Source organism: Giraffa tippelskirchi, chromosome 13 (genome assembly GCF_054371585.1).
Source record: "Giraffa tippelskirchi isolate mGirTip1 chromosome 13, T2T-mGirTip1v1.2.pri, whole genome shotgun sequence".
NCBI lineage: Eukaryota > Metazoa > Chordata > Mammalia > Artiodactyla > Giraffidae > Giraffa > Giraffa tippelskirchi.
Genome location: NC_137287.1, coordinates 9,626,348 through 9,638,561, shown reverse-complemented (window position 1 = coordinate 9,638,561; position 12,214 = coordinate 9,626,348). Strand labels below are relative to the sequence as shown.

Sequence of the window (12,214 nt, the reverse complement as noted above, 5' to 3'; positions counted from 1 at the left end):
GCAAGAATACTGGAGTGGGTTCTCATTCCCTTCTCCAGGGGATCTTCCTGATGCAGGCATTGAACCCAGGTCTCCTGCATTTCAGGTAGACTCTTTACTGTCTGAGCCACCAGGGCCATAAAAGTATAAAAGAAACCTGAATTCTAACTCAGGGAACATGGTTCTTTGGGACACTATCTTCTCAGTCCACTGTCTTCCTGGTCTGCTGGCTTTCAGAATAAAGTTGCTATTCTTTGCCCCAACATCTTATCTCCAGATTTATTGGCCTGTCAAGGGGAGACAGGTATGAGCTTGGACTCAGTAACAACAGTGAATATACATATATATTCAGTATGTTGTATACCTAAAACTATACAGTGTTATATGCCAGTCTTATCTCAATTCTTTCATTTTTAAATAAAAAAATAAAGTCAGAGTGAGCATCAGGTTTGAAAATGAGCAGCTGATATACTTCTCTTAGTATGATAATCTCTAGATCTCATCCTTGTTGCTGCAGGTGGCATTATTTCATTCTTTTTTATAGCTGAAAAATACAGGGAATGACAAATATCATATGATATCACTCATATCTAGAATTATACACATGAACTTATTTACAAAACAGAAACAGACTCACAGACTTAGAAAACAAACTTATGGTTACCAAGGGGAAAAGGTGAGCAGGAGGGATAAATTAGGAGGTTGGGGTATATACACTGCTGCTGCTGCCAAGTCGCTTCAGTTGTGTCCAACTCTGTGCGACCGCATAGACGGCAGCCCACCAGGCCCCGCCATCCCTGGGATTCTCCAGGCAAGAACACTGGAATGGGTTGCCATTTCCTTCTCTAATGCATGAAAGTGAAAAGTGAAAGTGAAGTCACTCAGGCATGTCAGACTCTTCGCGACCCCATGGACTGCAGTCTTCCAGGCTCCTCCGTCCATGGGATTTTCCAGGCAAGAGTACTGGAGTGGGTTGCCATTGCCTTCTCCAATATACATCCTACTATATATAAAATAAATAATCAACAAGGACCTACTGTATAGCACAGGGAATTCTGTTCAATTAATAACCTAAATGGGAAAAGAATCGGAAAAGGAATAGATATATGTATAACTGAATCACTTTGCTGTATGCATAAAACTAACATAACATTTGTAAATCAACCATACTCCATTATGACTCTTAGCGGTGGGTCACTCGGCTCGTGCGTCGATGAAGAACGCAGCTAGCTGTGAGAATTAATGTGAATTGCATGACACATTGACCCTTGACCCTTTAAACACACTTTCAGCCCCCATTATAAAATTTTTTATTAGTTTTTAAATTTTTAAACGTTTTTAATAAAAAATTTAAAAAATAAAGAAAGTGAGCAGTTATAAAGAACATGCCACAGGTCACAATCCAGAGGGCGGCTGGGACTCGTGTCAGTTACAATCAAGAGCTGTGGAGGATGGGATGGTGCTGGAAGGCTGCAGGGTTGGGACCCTGTTGTGTGTTTTTGGGATCAGCAGTGTCTATCCAATTCCTTGGGCTTCCAAGACCACATGTGGTGGATCCCAGGCCTCATCACCTCCCTGCACAGGCTTACCAGCTAGTGGTGGGACAGGTCACTTTATATCAATTTATACTAGTGATCCAATGGTATAGGAGGATCCACAGGCCCTGAGGTTAAGGCCACCTGGGCTCAGATTTCCTCCCGGTCATTTGCTTGCTATGGGACATTAGGCTGGTCAGGTTCTCTCACGCAACTCAGCCTCTGTCCTCTGATGTGTAAAATGAGAGTAATTAAGAATCCTCCTGCCGGAATCAACCTGCCTGACTTCAGGCTCTACTACAAAGCCACAGTCATCAAGACAGTATGGTACTGGCACAAAGATAGAAATATAGATCAATGGAACAAAATAGAAAGCCCAGAGATAAACCCACGCACCTATGGACACCTTATCTTTGACAAAGGAGGCAAGAATATACAATGGAGAAAAGACAATCTCTTTTACAAGTGGTGCTGGGAAAACGGGTCAACCACTTGTAAAAGAATGAAACTAGAACACTTCCTAACACCATACACAAAAATAAACTCAAAATGGATTAAAGATCTAAATGTAAGACCAGAAACTATAAAACTCCTAGAGGAAAACATAGGCAAAACACTCTCCGACATAAATCACAGCAGGATCCTCCATGACCCACCTCCCAGAATATTGGAAATAAAAGCAAAAATAAACAAATGGGACCTAATTAAAATTAAAAGCTTTTGCACAACAAAGCAAACTATAAGCAAGGTGAAAAGACAGCCTTCAGAATGGGAGAAAATAATAGCAAACGAAGCAACAGACAAACAATTAATCTCAAAAATATACAAGCAACTTCTGCAGCTGAATTCCAGAAAAATAAACGACCCAATCAAAAAATGGGCCAAAGAACTAAACAGACATTTCTCCAAAGAAGACATACAGATGGCTAACAAACACATGAAAAGATGCTCAACATCACTCATTATTAGAGAAATGCAAATCAAAACCACAATGAGGTACCATTTCACACCAGTCAGAATGGCTGCTATCCAAAAGTCTACAAGCAATAAATGCTGGAGAGGGTGTGGAGAAAAGGGAACCCTCTTACACTGTTGGTGGGAATGCAAACTAGTACAGCCACTATGGAGAACAGTGTGGAGATTCCTTAAAAAACTGGGAATAGAACTGCCATATGACCCAGCAATCCCACTGCTGGGCATACACACCGAGGAAACCAGAATTGAAAGAGACACGTGTACCCCAATGTTCATCGCAGCACTGTTTGCAACAGCCAGGACATGGAAGCAACCTAGATGTCCATCAGCAGACGAATGGATAAGGAAGCTGTGGTACATATACACGATGGAATATTACTCAGCCATTAAAAAAAAATACATTTGAATCAGTTCTATTGAGATGGATGAAACTGGAGCCCATAATACAGAGTGAAGTAAGCCAGAAAGAAAAACACCGATATAGTATACTAATGCATATATATGGAATTTGAAAGATGGTAACGATAACCCTATATGAGAGACAGAATAAGAGACACAGATGCATAGAACAGTCTTATGGACTCTGAGGGAGAAGGTGAGGGTGGCTGGGAGAATAGCATTGAAACATGTATATTATCGTATGTGAAACAGAACACCATTCCATGTTCGATGCATGTGACAAGGGCTCAGGGCCGGGGCAATGGGATGACCCAGAGGGATGGGATGGGGAGGGAGGTGTGAGGGGGGTCCAGGAAGGGGAACACATGTAAATCCATGGCTGATTCATGTCAATGTATGGCAAAAACTACTACAATATTGTAAAGTAATTAGCCCCCAACTAAAATAAATAAATTTATTAAAAAAAAAGAATCCTCCTGCCTACGCAAAGGACACGCGTTCAGTCCTTGGTCCAGAAAGATTCCACACACCTCGAGGTAACTAAGCCTGGGTGCCACAACTACTGAAGAAAGCCCGAGCTCTGCAACAAGAGAAGTCGCCGCAATGAGAAGCCTGACCACCACAACTATAGAGAAGCCTCTCCTCACCGCAACTGGAGAAAGCCCGCGTGCAGCAACGAAGACCCAGCACAGCCAAAAATCAATCCATTAATTTTAAAAAGGGGTCTCCCAGGTGGCTCAATAGTAAAGAATCCACCAGCCAATGCAGAAAGCTTGGGTTCAATCCCTGAATTGGGAAGATCCCCTGGAAAAAGAAATGGCAACCCACTCCAGTATTCTTGCCTGCAAAATCCCATGGACAGTGTATCCTGAAGGGCTACAGTCCATGGGGTCACAAAGAGTTGGACACAATTGAACACACACACACACACACACAGCTGATACACAATATAAACATGGGGGATGGGAGGGGAAGTTAATAAGCTCATCCCATCTCAGCCGGTCTGCTTTAGCTAGTGAGCCCTCATTCACCCCGCACCCCTAGGCAGCTAAGAGGCCCCAGAGGTGCTCTTGGCTGGGGTGGCGGCAAGAAGCCTCTGTGTTCCTTCACTTTTCTGTTAGGTTCATGACTCTCCAAGCTCTAATTTACACCCGTGGCTAGAGGTTGGACCAGCTTGTAACAGATTTGTTCACGGATCAAAGTCATCTGGCGGAGCATCTGCAGGCTGACCCGAGCGCAGCGAGTGTGTCTGAGTCTCTGCACTCAGCCTGCACCCCGGCAGATGGATTAGCAGAGAGGGAGCACCCGTGAGAAAGCCCGATGATCCCACTTGCCTGGGGACCACTGAAGCATCATGTTTGGACTCTTGGTACGTACGACCCTTTTCACACATTGCTTCAGATTACAATGCGACAGGAGCAAGATTTATTAGCGGGTGAAGTTTCTCCACCTCCCCATTCACTGCCTCTTTCCCTCATCCTGCTAAAAAAAGAATTTATAAAAAAAAAAAAAAAAAAAAACCCTGGGCTTCCCTGGTGGCTCAGTAGTAAAGAATCTGTCTTCCAATGCAGGAGACACAAGTTTGATCCCTGATCAGGGAGGATCCCACATGCCGTGGAGCAACTAAAACTGTGTGCCACAAATATTGAGCCTGTACTCTAGAGCCCGGGAGCTGCAACTGCAGAGCCTACGCACCGCAACTACTGAAGCCGGTGCGCCCTGGAGCCTATGATCTGAAACAAGAGAAGCCACAGCAGTGAGAAGCCTGTGCACCACCACTAGAGAGTAGCCCCCGCTCAGCACAACTAGAGAAAAGCCCGAGCAATCACGAAGACCCAGCACAGCCCAAAATAAACAGTTATTAAAAAAAAACCAGAACACTTCTTTGTCAACTGGCTCCAGGACACTCAGTAATGCCAAATGAAAAGGAGCTAAACTGATCTACATAATGAGAAGCGGTGAGAAGGGAAAGGGACTGGGGTAGGGGTGGGGATACAAACGCCAGGGCTAAGAAGGAGAGAGCTTGGATCTGGCAAGTGAACATTCAGGAGCCATGGTGGAAAATGAAAACAGGGGCAGGAATGGGAATTCAGAGAGCGTGACTAAAGATGATATAAACTGGCACCATGCTAGTGTTCTCCAAGACACTTAAATGGGAATTCTTTCCATGACTGCCTAAGGAGCTGGATTCTACAAAGTCTGTAGGTTCTACTCAGTCACCTGAACCCCTGCTGCCGCCTCCACTGGCTGGTCGTTAGTGTCATAGACAGAGTCTCTGACACTAGAGTCAGCGAGCTCCAGCCCACTTGTAAACCAAGTCCCAGCGGCTTCATCTCTGAGGGCGGCCAGGTCAGGATGGTGTGTCCCCATGACAGCTCACCGGCAGGGCTCACAACTTCCCTGACAACTTGTACACATCTACTGCAGCACAGGAAGCGCCAGGAAGACAAAACCGCCCACTCTGTCCATCTCTCCCCAACAGGAGGCTACGGACACCTTGTCTGTGTTGTTGTTCAGTGGCTAAGTTGTGTCTGATAGTGAAGGACAGGGAAGCCTGGAGTGCTGCAGTCCATGGGGTCACAAAGAGCCGGACATGGACACCTTAGGATCGTCAAATAAAAGCAAATCCAGACCTTGTAAGGAAAGACTTATTCAAAAGGATTATTGGGGGTGGGGTGCAGAGTATTGCTTTAGAAGGAGAGGAATCTGTTACAAAAGGGAGAAAACTCTGACCATAAGGCCTTCTAGCATCTCTGAAGTGAAAGTTGCTCGGTCGTGTCTGACTCTTTGCCACCCCATGGACTATACAGTCCATGGAATTCTCCAGGCTAGAATACTGGAGTGGGTAGCTATTCCCTTCTCCAGGGGATCTTCCCAACCCAGGGATCAAAACCAGGTCTCCCACAATGCAGGTGGATTCTTCACCAGCTGAGTCACCAGGGAAGCCCAAGAATACTGGAGTGGGTTGCCAGTTCCTTCTCCAGCAGATCTTCCCAACCCAGAAATCGAACTGGAGTCTCCTGCATTGCAGGCGGTTTCTTTACCAGTTGAGCTACAGGGGAAGCCAGTGTCTCTAGAGTTAGGCAAAAGGAATTTTCCTTTTATAGGAAAACTTCCGCAGGTGGATGGTGTCTTCTTCCTGCAAGGAGGCTTCAGATGAAGAGCAGGGAAGCAAATTATCCCCATATCGCAACCAAGCAGGACCTCTGGGGAACTTTACATCATCCAGATCGGCCTTCAGGAGTTGTGAGAAGTGAGAAGGACTCCCCATAAAACCCTGAAGCCTTACTGTCCAGGTGAATTGTTTTTCTTTCCAAGTAAAGGAAAAGCATTGGTTAGCTTCAACAACTGGCATTTGCAAGAATGCACTGCATAAATCAATTACAGTCAAGAATTTACTTTTGGTGGGAATGGATGTTAGGAACATAAAGCTTGGGAAAAACAGGTGTAGAGGGAGAACAGTGTCATTTACTGCTCAGAGGTCCTGGACAAGCCTCCACCCTGAGCCCTTAGGTTTTCTCACCAGTAAAACAGAAGCGCTTTTTTTAAGTTATGGCAATATACTTTCTAATTTAATTTAATTTATTGGCTGTTTGGGATCTTCACTGTTGCTCTGGATCTTTGTTATTTTATTTATTGGCTCTTCTCCTAATTGGGGAGAGCGGGGGCTTCTCTCTAGTTGCAGTGTGCAGGCTTCTCATTGCAGTGGCTTCTCTGGTGCACAGGCTCTAGGTACTCAGGCTTCAACAGCTGTGACACATGGGCTCAGTAGCTGCGGCTCCCAGCTCTAGAGCACAGCCTCAGTAGTTGTGGGACACAGGCTTAGCTGCTCTGAGGCATGTGGGATCTTCCTGGATCAGGGATCGAACCTGTGTCTTCTGCATTGGCAGGCAGATTCTTTACTACTGAGTCACTAGGGAAGCCCCAAAACATAAGTATTATAGGGATTAGTACAAGGAATAATGAGGCCTTGATCCTTGTAATCTTCTACCATGAGCTTTAATGCCCCGAAGCTTTAATGCTTCTTTACATATAGGCTATCGATTAATTTTGGGAAGAGGTTTTGAGGGATCTATTCGAATCTTGATGGAAGCTGCGCTGTGAATTTTGCCAACAGGGGTCAGAGATTTTGCCCATATAGAAGGCAGTAGCTGATTCAATAGAAATAAATGATCATTGTTTGCAGATCAGCCCTAGTACAGTAGAGAGGGAGCAAAAAAAAGATGTCAAAAGGTCATTAAACTAATCTGGTTGGTTGCTTTGATGAGTACTGTCAAATACTAAAATGATTTCCCCCTTTTGGGAGAAAGAAATTCTGGCATAATACTTCTTTAAGAAGCCTCAGTCTAATAAGTGGATGGGGCAGCAGAATTAAAGAGAAAGGAATGTGCAACTCCCAGGGGGCCTAAATGGAAGGGAATAGGTTCAGAGACAGAAACGCCTTGAGGTTCAGTAGAGATCCCCACTATCTGAACCGTTTTAACACCCCAACACAGGGGCTATTTTATTTTTTAATATTTATTTATTTGGCTGTGCCAAGTCTTAGTTGCAGCACATGGGATCTTTAGCTGCAGTATGCAAATTCCTAGTTGCGACATATGGGATCTAGTTCCCTGACCCTCAAAATATTGAGATAACTGGGATCGCATTTCTCAGAGACTTTTTTCTCTAGAGTAAAGGAATATTTCTCAAACAGCCTAAAAAGCTCAAATTGCTCAAATAGCCTGCAGCTCAAATAGCCCGAAGGCCTAATACCAGCCAGTTCTAAGGGAAAGGTCTGGCCCCAGAGTAGTCAGGCCCTAAGCTGCTCCACAGAGTTCTAATAGAATAGCCCCTATTCCAAATGAATTGGGCCAAGTTGAACCTGCTGATGGTGACTGCAGCCATGAAATTAAAAGGCGCTTCCTCCTTGGAAGGAAGGTTATGACCAACCTAGACAGCATATTAAAAAGCAGAGACATTACTTTGCCAACAAAGGTCCATCTAGTCAAGGCTATGGTTTTTTCAGTAGTCATGCATGGATGTGAGAGTTGGACTATAAAGAAAGCTGAGCGCTGAAGAATTGATGCTTTTGAACTGTGGTGTTGGAGAAGACTCTTGAGAGTCCCTTGGAATGCAAGGAGATCCAACCAGTCCATCTTATAGAAGATCGGTCCTGGGTGTTCATTGGAAGGACTGATGTTGAAGCTGAAACTCCAATACTTTGGCCACCTCATGCGAAGAGTTGATTCATTGGAAAAGACCCTAATGCTGGGTAGGATTGGGGGCAGGAGGAGAAGGGGATGACAGAGGATGAGATGGCTGGATGGCATCACCAACTCGATGGACATGGGTTTGGGTAAACTCCGGGAGTTGGTGATGGACAGCGAGGCCTGGCATGCTGCGATTCATGGGGTCGCAAAGAGTCCGACACGACTGAGTGACTGAATGGAACTGAACTGAACTGAACCTGCACAGTTCCAACGAAACAGCCCCTGTTTCCAAGGGAATGGGCCAAACATTAGCCAGATCCACTTTGGGCAATCTGATTTCAAAATCAGGCCAAAACTTACATTCAAGAACAAGGCCTTAAAATAGCTCCCCAATAAAAGCTGGAGAGCTTCAAAATGCAAGGAGCTTAGGGCTTCCCTCGTGTCCAGCGGTTGAGACCCCATACTTCCAGCGCAGGGGGTGCAGGTTCTATCCCCAGTTGGAGAACCAAGAACCCATATCCCGTGCAGCATGGCCAAAAAATAATTTTTTTTTCCTTTAATTAAAAAAAAAAATGCAAGGAGAGCAGAAACTCAGACCTAAGAGAAAACCTTACCCTCAAATTCCAGGCAGTGAGAAAAGCAGTGAGCAACATCAGGCTCAATATGGGTATTGCACCTGCTCCCCAGCCTCAGAGTTCTCAGGGGTCTTGTCTAGATACCTGTATGGGTCACCAAAATGTCAACCTTAAGCAGACTGCCAGCAACAGGATGGGGGGAGAAAAAAGGCTTTATTTGGGATCAACAAAAAGTTGTAATTCAGGGTCCACAACCATGGTGAGTCACATGCAAGTTCCCAGCAAAAAACAGAGAGAACCCTTTTATAGAGGGAATAGGAAAGTTGAGAAGGGACTACAGTAAGCAACGAGTCCACGGCCATTCACTGACTGAGCTGTGACTGTTTCTCCACTGGCTGCACTCTTGCAAGCAAGAAAAGGGAGTCTTTCTCCTCCTTGTTGGGCTCTGCTATTGCCACAGGGTGTGAGAGCTCCCCCTTCCCGTCCCCTGTCTCTATCTAATTAAAGTTTCTGTTCATTTCTTGGCTTCCCAGATGGCTCAGCAGGTAAAGAATCCGCCTGCAATGCAGGAGTCACAGGAAACTCAGGTTTAGTCCCTGGGTCGGGAAGATGCCCTAGAGAGGAAATGGCAACCCCCTCCAGTATTCTCGCCCGGAAAAGACCATGAACAGAGGAGCCTGGTGGGCCACAGTCCATGGGGTCGCAAAGAGTCAGACACAGCTGAGGATACATAGCATAGCTGGCAGTTCAGACGGTAAAGAATCTGCCTGCAGCGCAGGAGACCCAGGGTTGACCCCTAGGTCAGGGAGATTCCCTGGAGAAGGGAATGGCTACCCACTTTTATACTTTTTGCCTTCTGCATTTTGTTCTCTCCTTTTCATGACTCCTCAGAGAACCCTTAACAGCTCCCTCCAACCCGTGGATGAGCCACTGGGCCATTACTGCAAAAGTCTTGCGTGGAGAAAGACCTATTCTTGCAGTCAAAGTTTCCCCAAAGCACAATCACAAGGTAATGGTATTAAGCTGGAAAGCTTAGGTACCTCCCTAGTGGTCCAGCAGCAAAGATGCCACACTCCCAATGCAGGGGGCCCAAACTCGACCCCTAATCAGGGAACTAGACCCCACATACCACAACTCAGAGCTCACACACCTCAACTAAAGACTCTGCGTACCACAGCCAACATCAAAGATCTCGCGTACCACAACTAAGACCTAGGGTAGCCAAATAAATAATATTTTTTTAATTTCAAAGATGATAAATTTTATGGGTTTTAGCTGTTAAATTTTTGTCAATTTTATGTTTTTAGCTCTGTTTGTTCATTTTTTTAATTCGTGGTATTTCATCCCTAAAGAAGAGCATGATGATACCAGAAAGCCGGAGACCCCAAAACTAGTTTGATGGTCATTCAAGACAGTCATGATGCTGCCTCGAAAAAGGAATGTCACTGCTGTCTCAGGGGCATGGTGCCTCTTCTGGGCCCTGGAGTGCGGATCATTTCACCCTTGCCCACAGTGTTTGAGTACTTTGGCCCACATGCCAGGACCCTACCAACCTACACAACATCATTGTGCAAATTAGCTAAGCACACTCCTTCCTCACAGAACCAGCACTCTCTACACATTGCCGGCTGGTAGAAGGAAACTTTATGCAAAGAAAAAGCTACCCTTCCTCTGCATAGAAGCAGGCCTGTGTCACAGTGCATGATTTGGCCAAAAAAATGCACACTAGAATTCACAAACCCCTCTACCTCCTGCTTTTGTTCAGAAGGTTGCACAAACCTCATAACCACATTTGGCAGGCCTGTCCATGACTTCCTTCAACAGTTCAGTTCAGTTCAGTTTAATCACTCAGTCTGTCTGACTCTGCGACCCCATGGACTGCAGCATACCAGGCCTCCCTGTCCATCGCCAACTCCCGGAGTTTACTCAAACTCACATCCATTGAGGTGGTGATGCCATCCAACCATCTTATCCTCTGTCATCCCCTTCTCCTCCCACCTTCAATCTTTCCCAGCATCAGGGTCTTTTCAAATGAGTCAGTTCTTCGTATCAGGTGGCCAAAGTATTGGAGTTTCAGCTTCAGCATCAGTCCTTCCAATGAATATTCAGGACTGATCTCCTTTAGGATGGACTGGTTGGATCTCCTTGCCATCCAAGGGACTCTCAAGAGTCTACTCCAACACCACAGTTCAAAAGCATCAACCAGCAGCCCCAAAGTGTGACTTGCCTCCATAGTATCTATCCACCTAATGAGTTAATTGCTCATTTGGCCTTTCTGGGGTCTCTACTGCCCCTCAGCTGGACCTTACTCTATTTCTGGCATTTCCTCCTGCTAAATCCACTGACTCAAACTGCCAGGACCCCTGAGAGATCCACAGTCCTAGTGCCACCACCACCATCATCACCATCCAAAATTCTTCCCCAGCTCATAGTGCATGAAAGAATTCACCCATGTGTTTACAGCCAAGTCAAATGTACAGAAGTTCAAATACATTTCCTTTCATAGCCCTGGCTGGCTCTTCAGATCCAGGCCTTCTTTGTCTTCAGGGCTTTTCTTCCTTGGGGAATACTTGGGAAGGGGTGAAGTGACTGCCATCTTAACGAGTGACCCTTCATCCACATGATCAGCCAGTTTTATTGGAAAATGCCTCATTCTCTGGGCCTTGTATATGACTTCTTATGTGGTATAAAGTGTTCAGAGCAACAAAAATGGAGACCCAAATAAAGGAGACTCATTTTAGCGGGAGTTATTGAACTGCTATGAAGTAACTATTCTGGCTGACCCCACCAGGGTCAATCTCCTCCATCCATTTCTTATCTCAGTGGAAACATCATTTTCATGGAACAAAATAAACCCTCTCCCATTCCTTCTAAGAAAGGGAAGAGAGAAAGAAAATAAATAACTGCTGACATCCAACCTGTTAATGACTTTGTGGCTCCCCACGAAAGCTCCTTACAGAATTTTGCTTTTCCTCTCCTGCTCTTCAAGATTAAACTAAAATTAGTCTGATATGAAAGGCTGCAGCCTTGTCATCGCTTATGAAAAGGAAGCTATCTCCCTGCTCCCGTGCTCCTGGCCCTGTTCTTGCAGGAATAGGATCAATGTCACCGCCAAGGCTGGCATGTCATCGGTGTTGGCAGGTACCACCGTGAGTGCAGCAGAGAGGCGGGTGTCCCACTGACAGCATCAGCTGTTGTTTCACATGTTCCCAGTCGGGATGTCACATACAACAGAAGGAGACGGCAGGGAAGAGCCCCAACAAGCAACGGGTGTCACAAGGAGAATTCTCTCGAGCCATCCCCCAGCCTCTCCCTCCTGTTTACAACAGAGATGCCCAGACCCCCTTCACTTGGTCTCCGGCACACAAAAATGAACATCTAAATCTGCCTATGACTCACACCATTCATTCATTCATTCACTATTTATTGAGCCCTTCTCTTACGGGTTGAATTTTGTCCCCTGCCAAATTCACACATGGACGTCCTAACCCTCCTATAATTCAGAATGTGACTGTATTTGAAGACATAGGTCGTTAAAGAGTGAGTGCGTTAAAAGGAG

At 45.5% G+C, this 12,214-nt stretch overlaps 1 long non-coding RNA gene and 1 pseudogene across 1 annotated transcript in view; one reads left to right on the top strand and one right to left on the bottom strand.

Annotated features, from left to right (window-relative positions):
- LOC145532589 (uncharacterized) overlaps positions 1–12,214 on the bottom strand; it is a 571,872-nt gene that overhangs the window by 486,594 nt on the left and 73,064 nt on the right. The gene's annotated exons all lie outside the window — the stretch shown is intronic.
- LOC145533630 (5.8S ribosomal RNA) lies at positions 1,158–1,301 on the top strand (annotated as a pseudogene).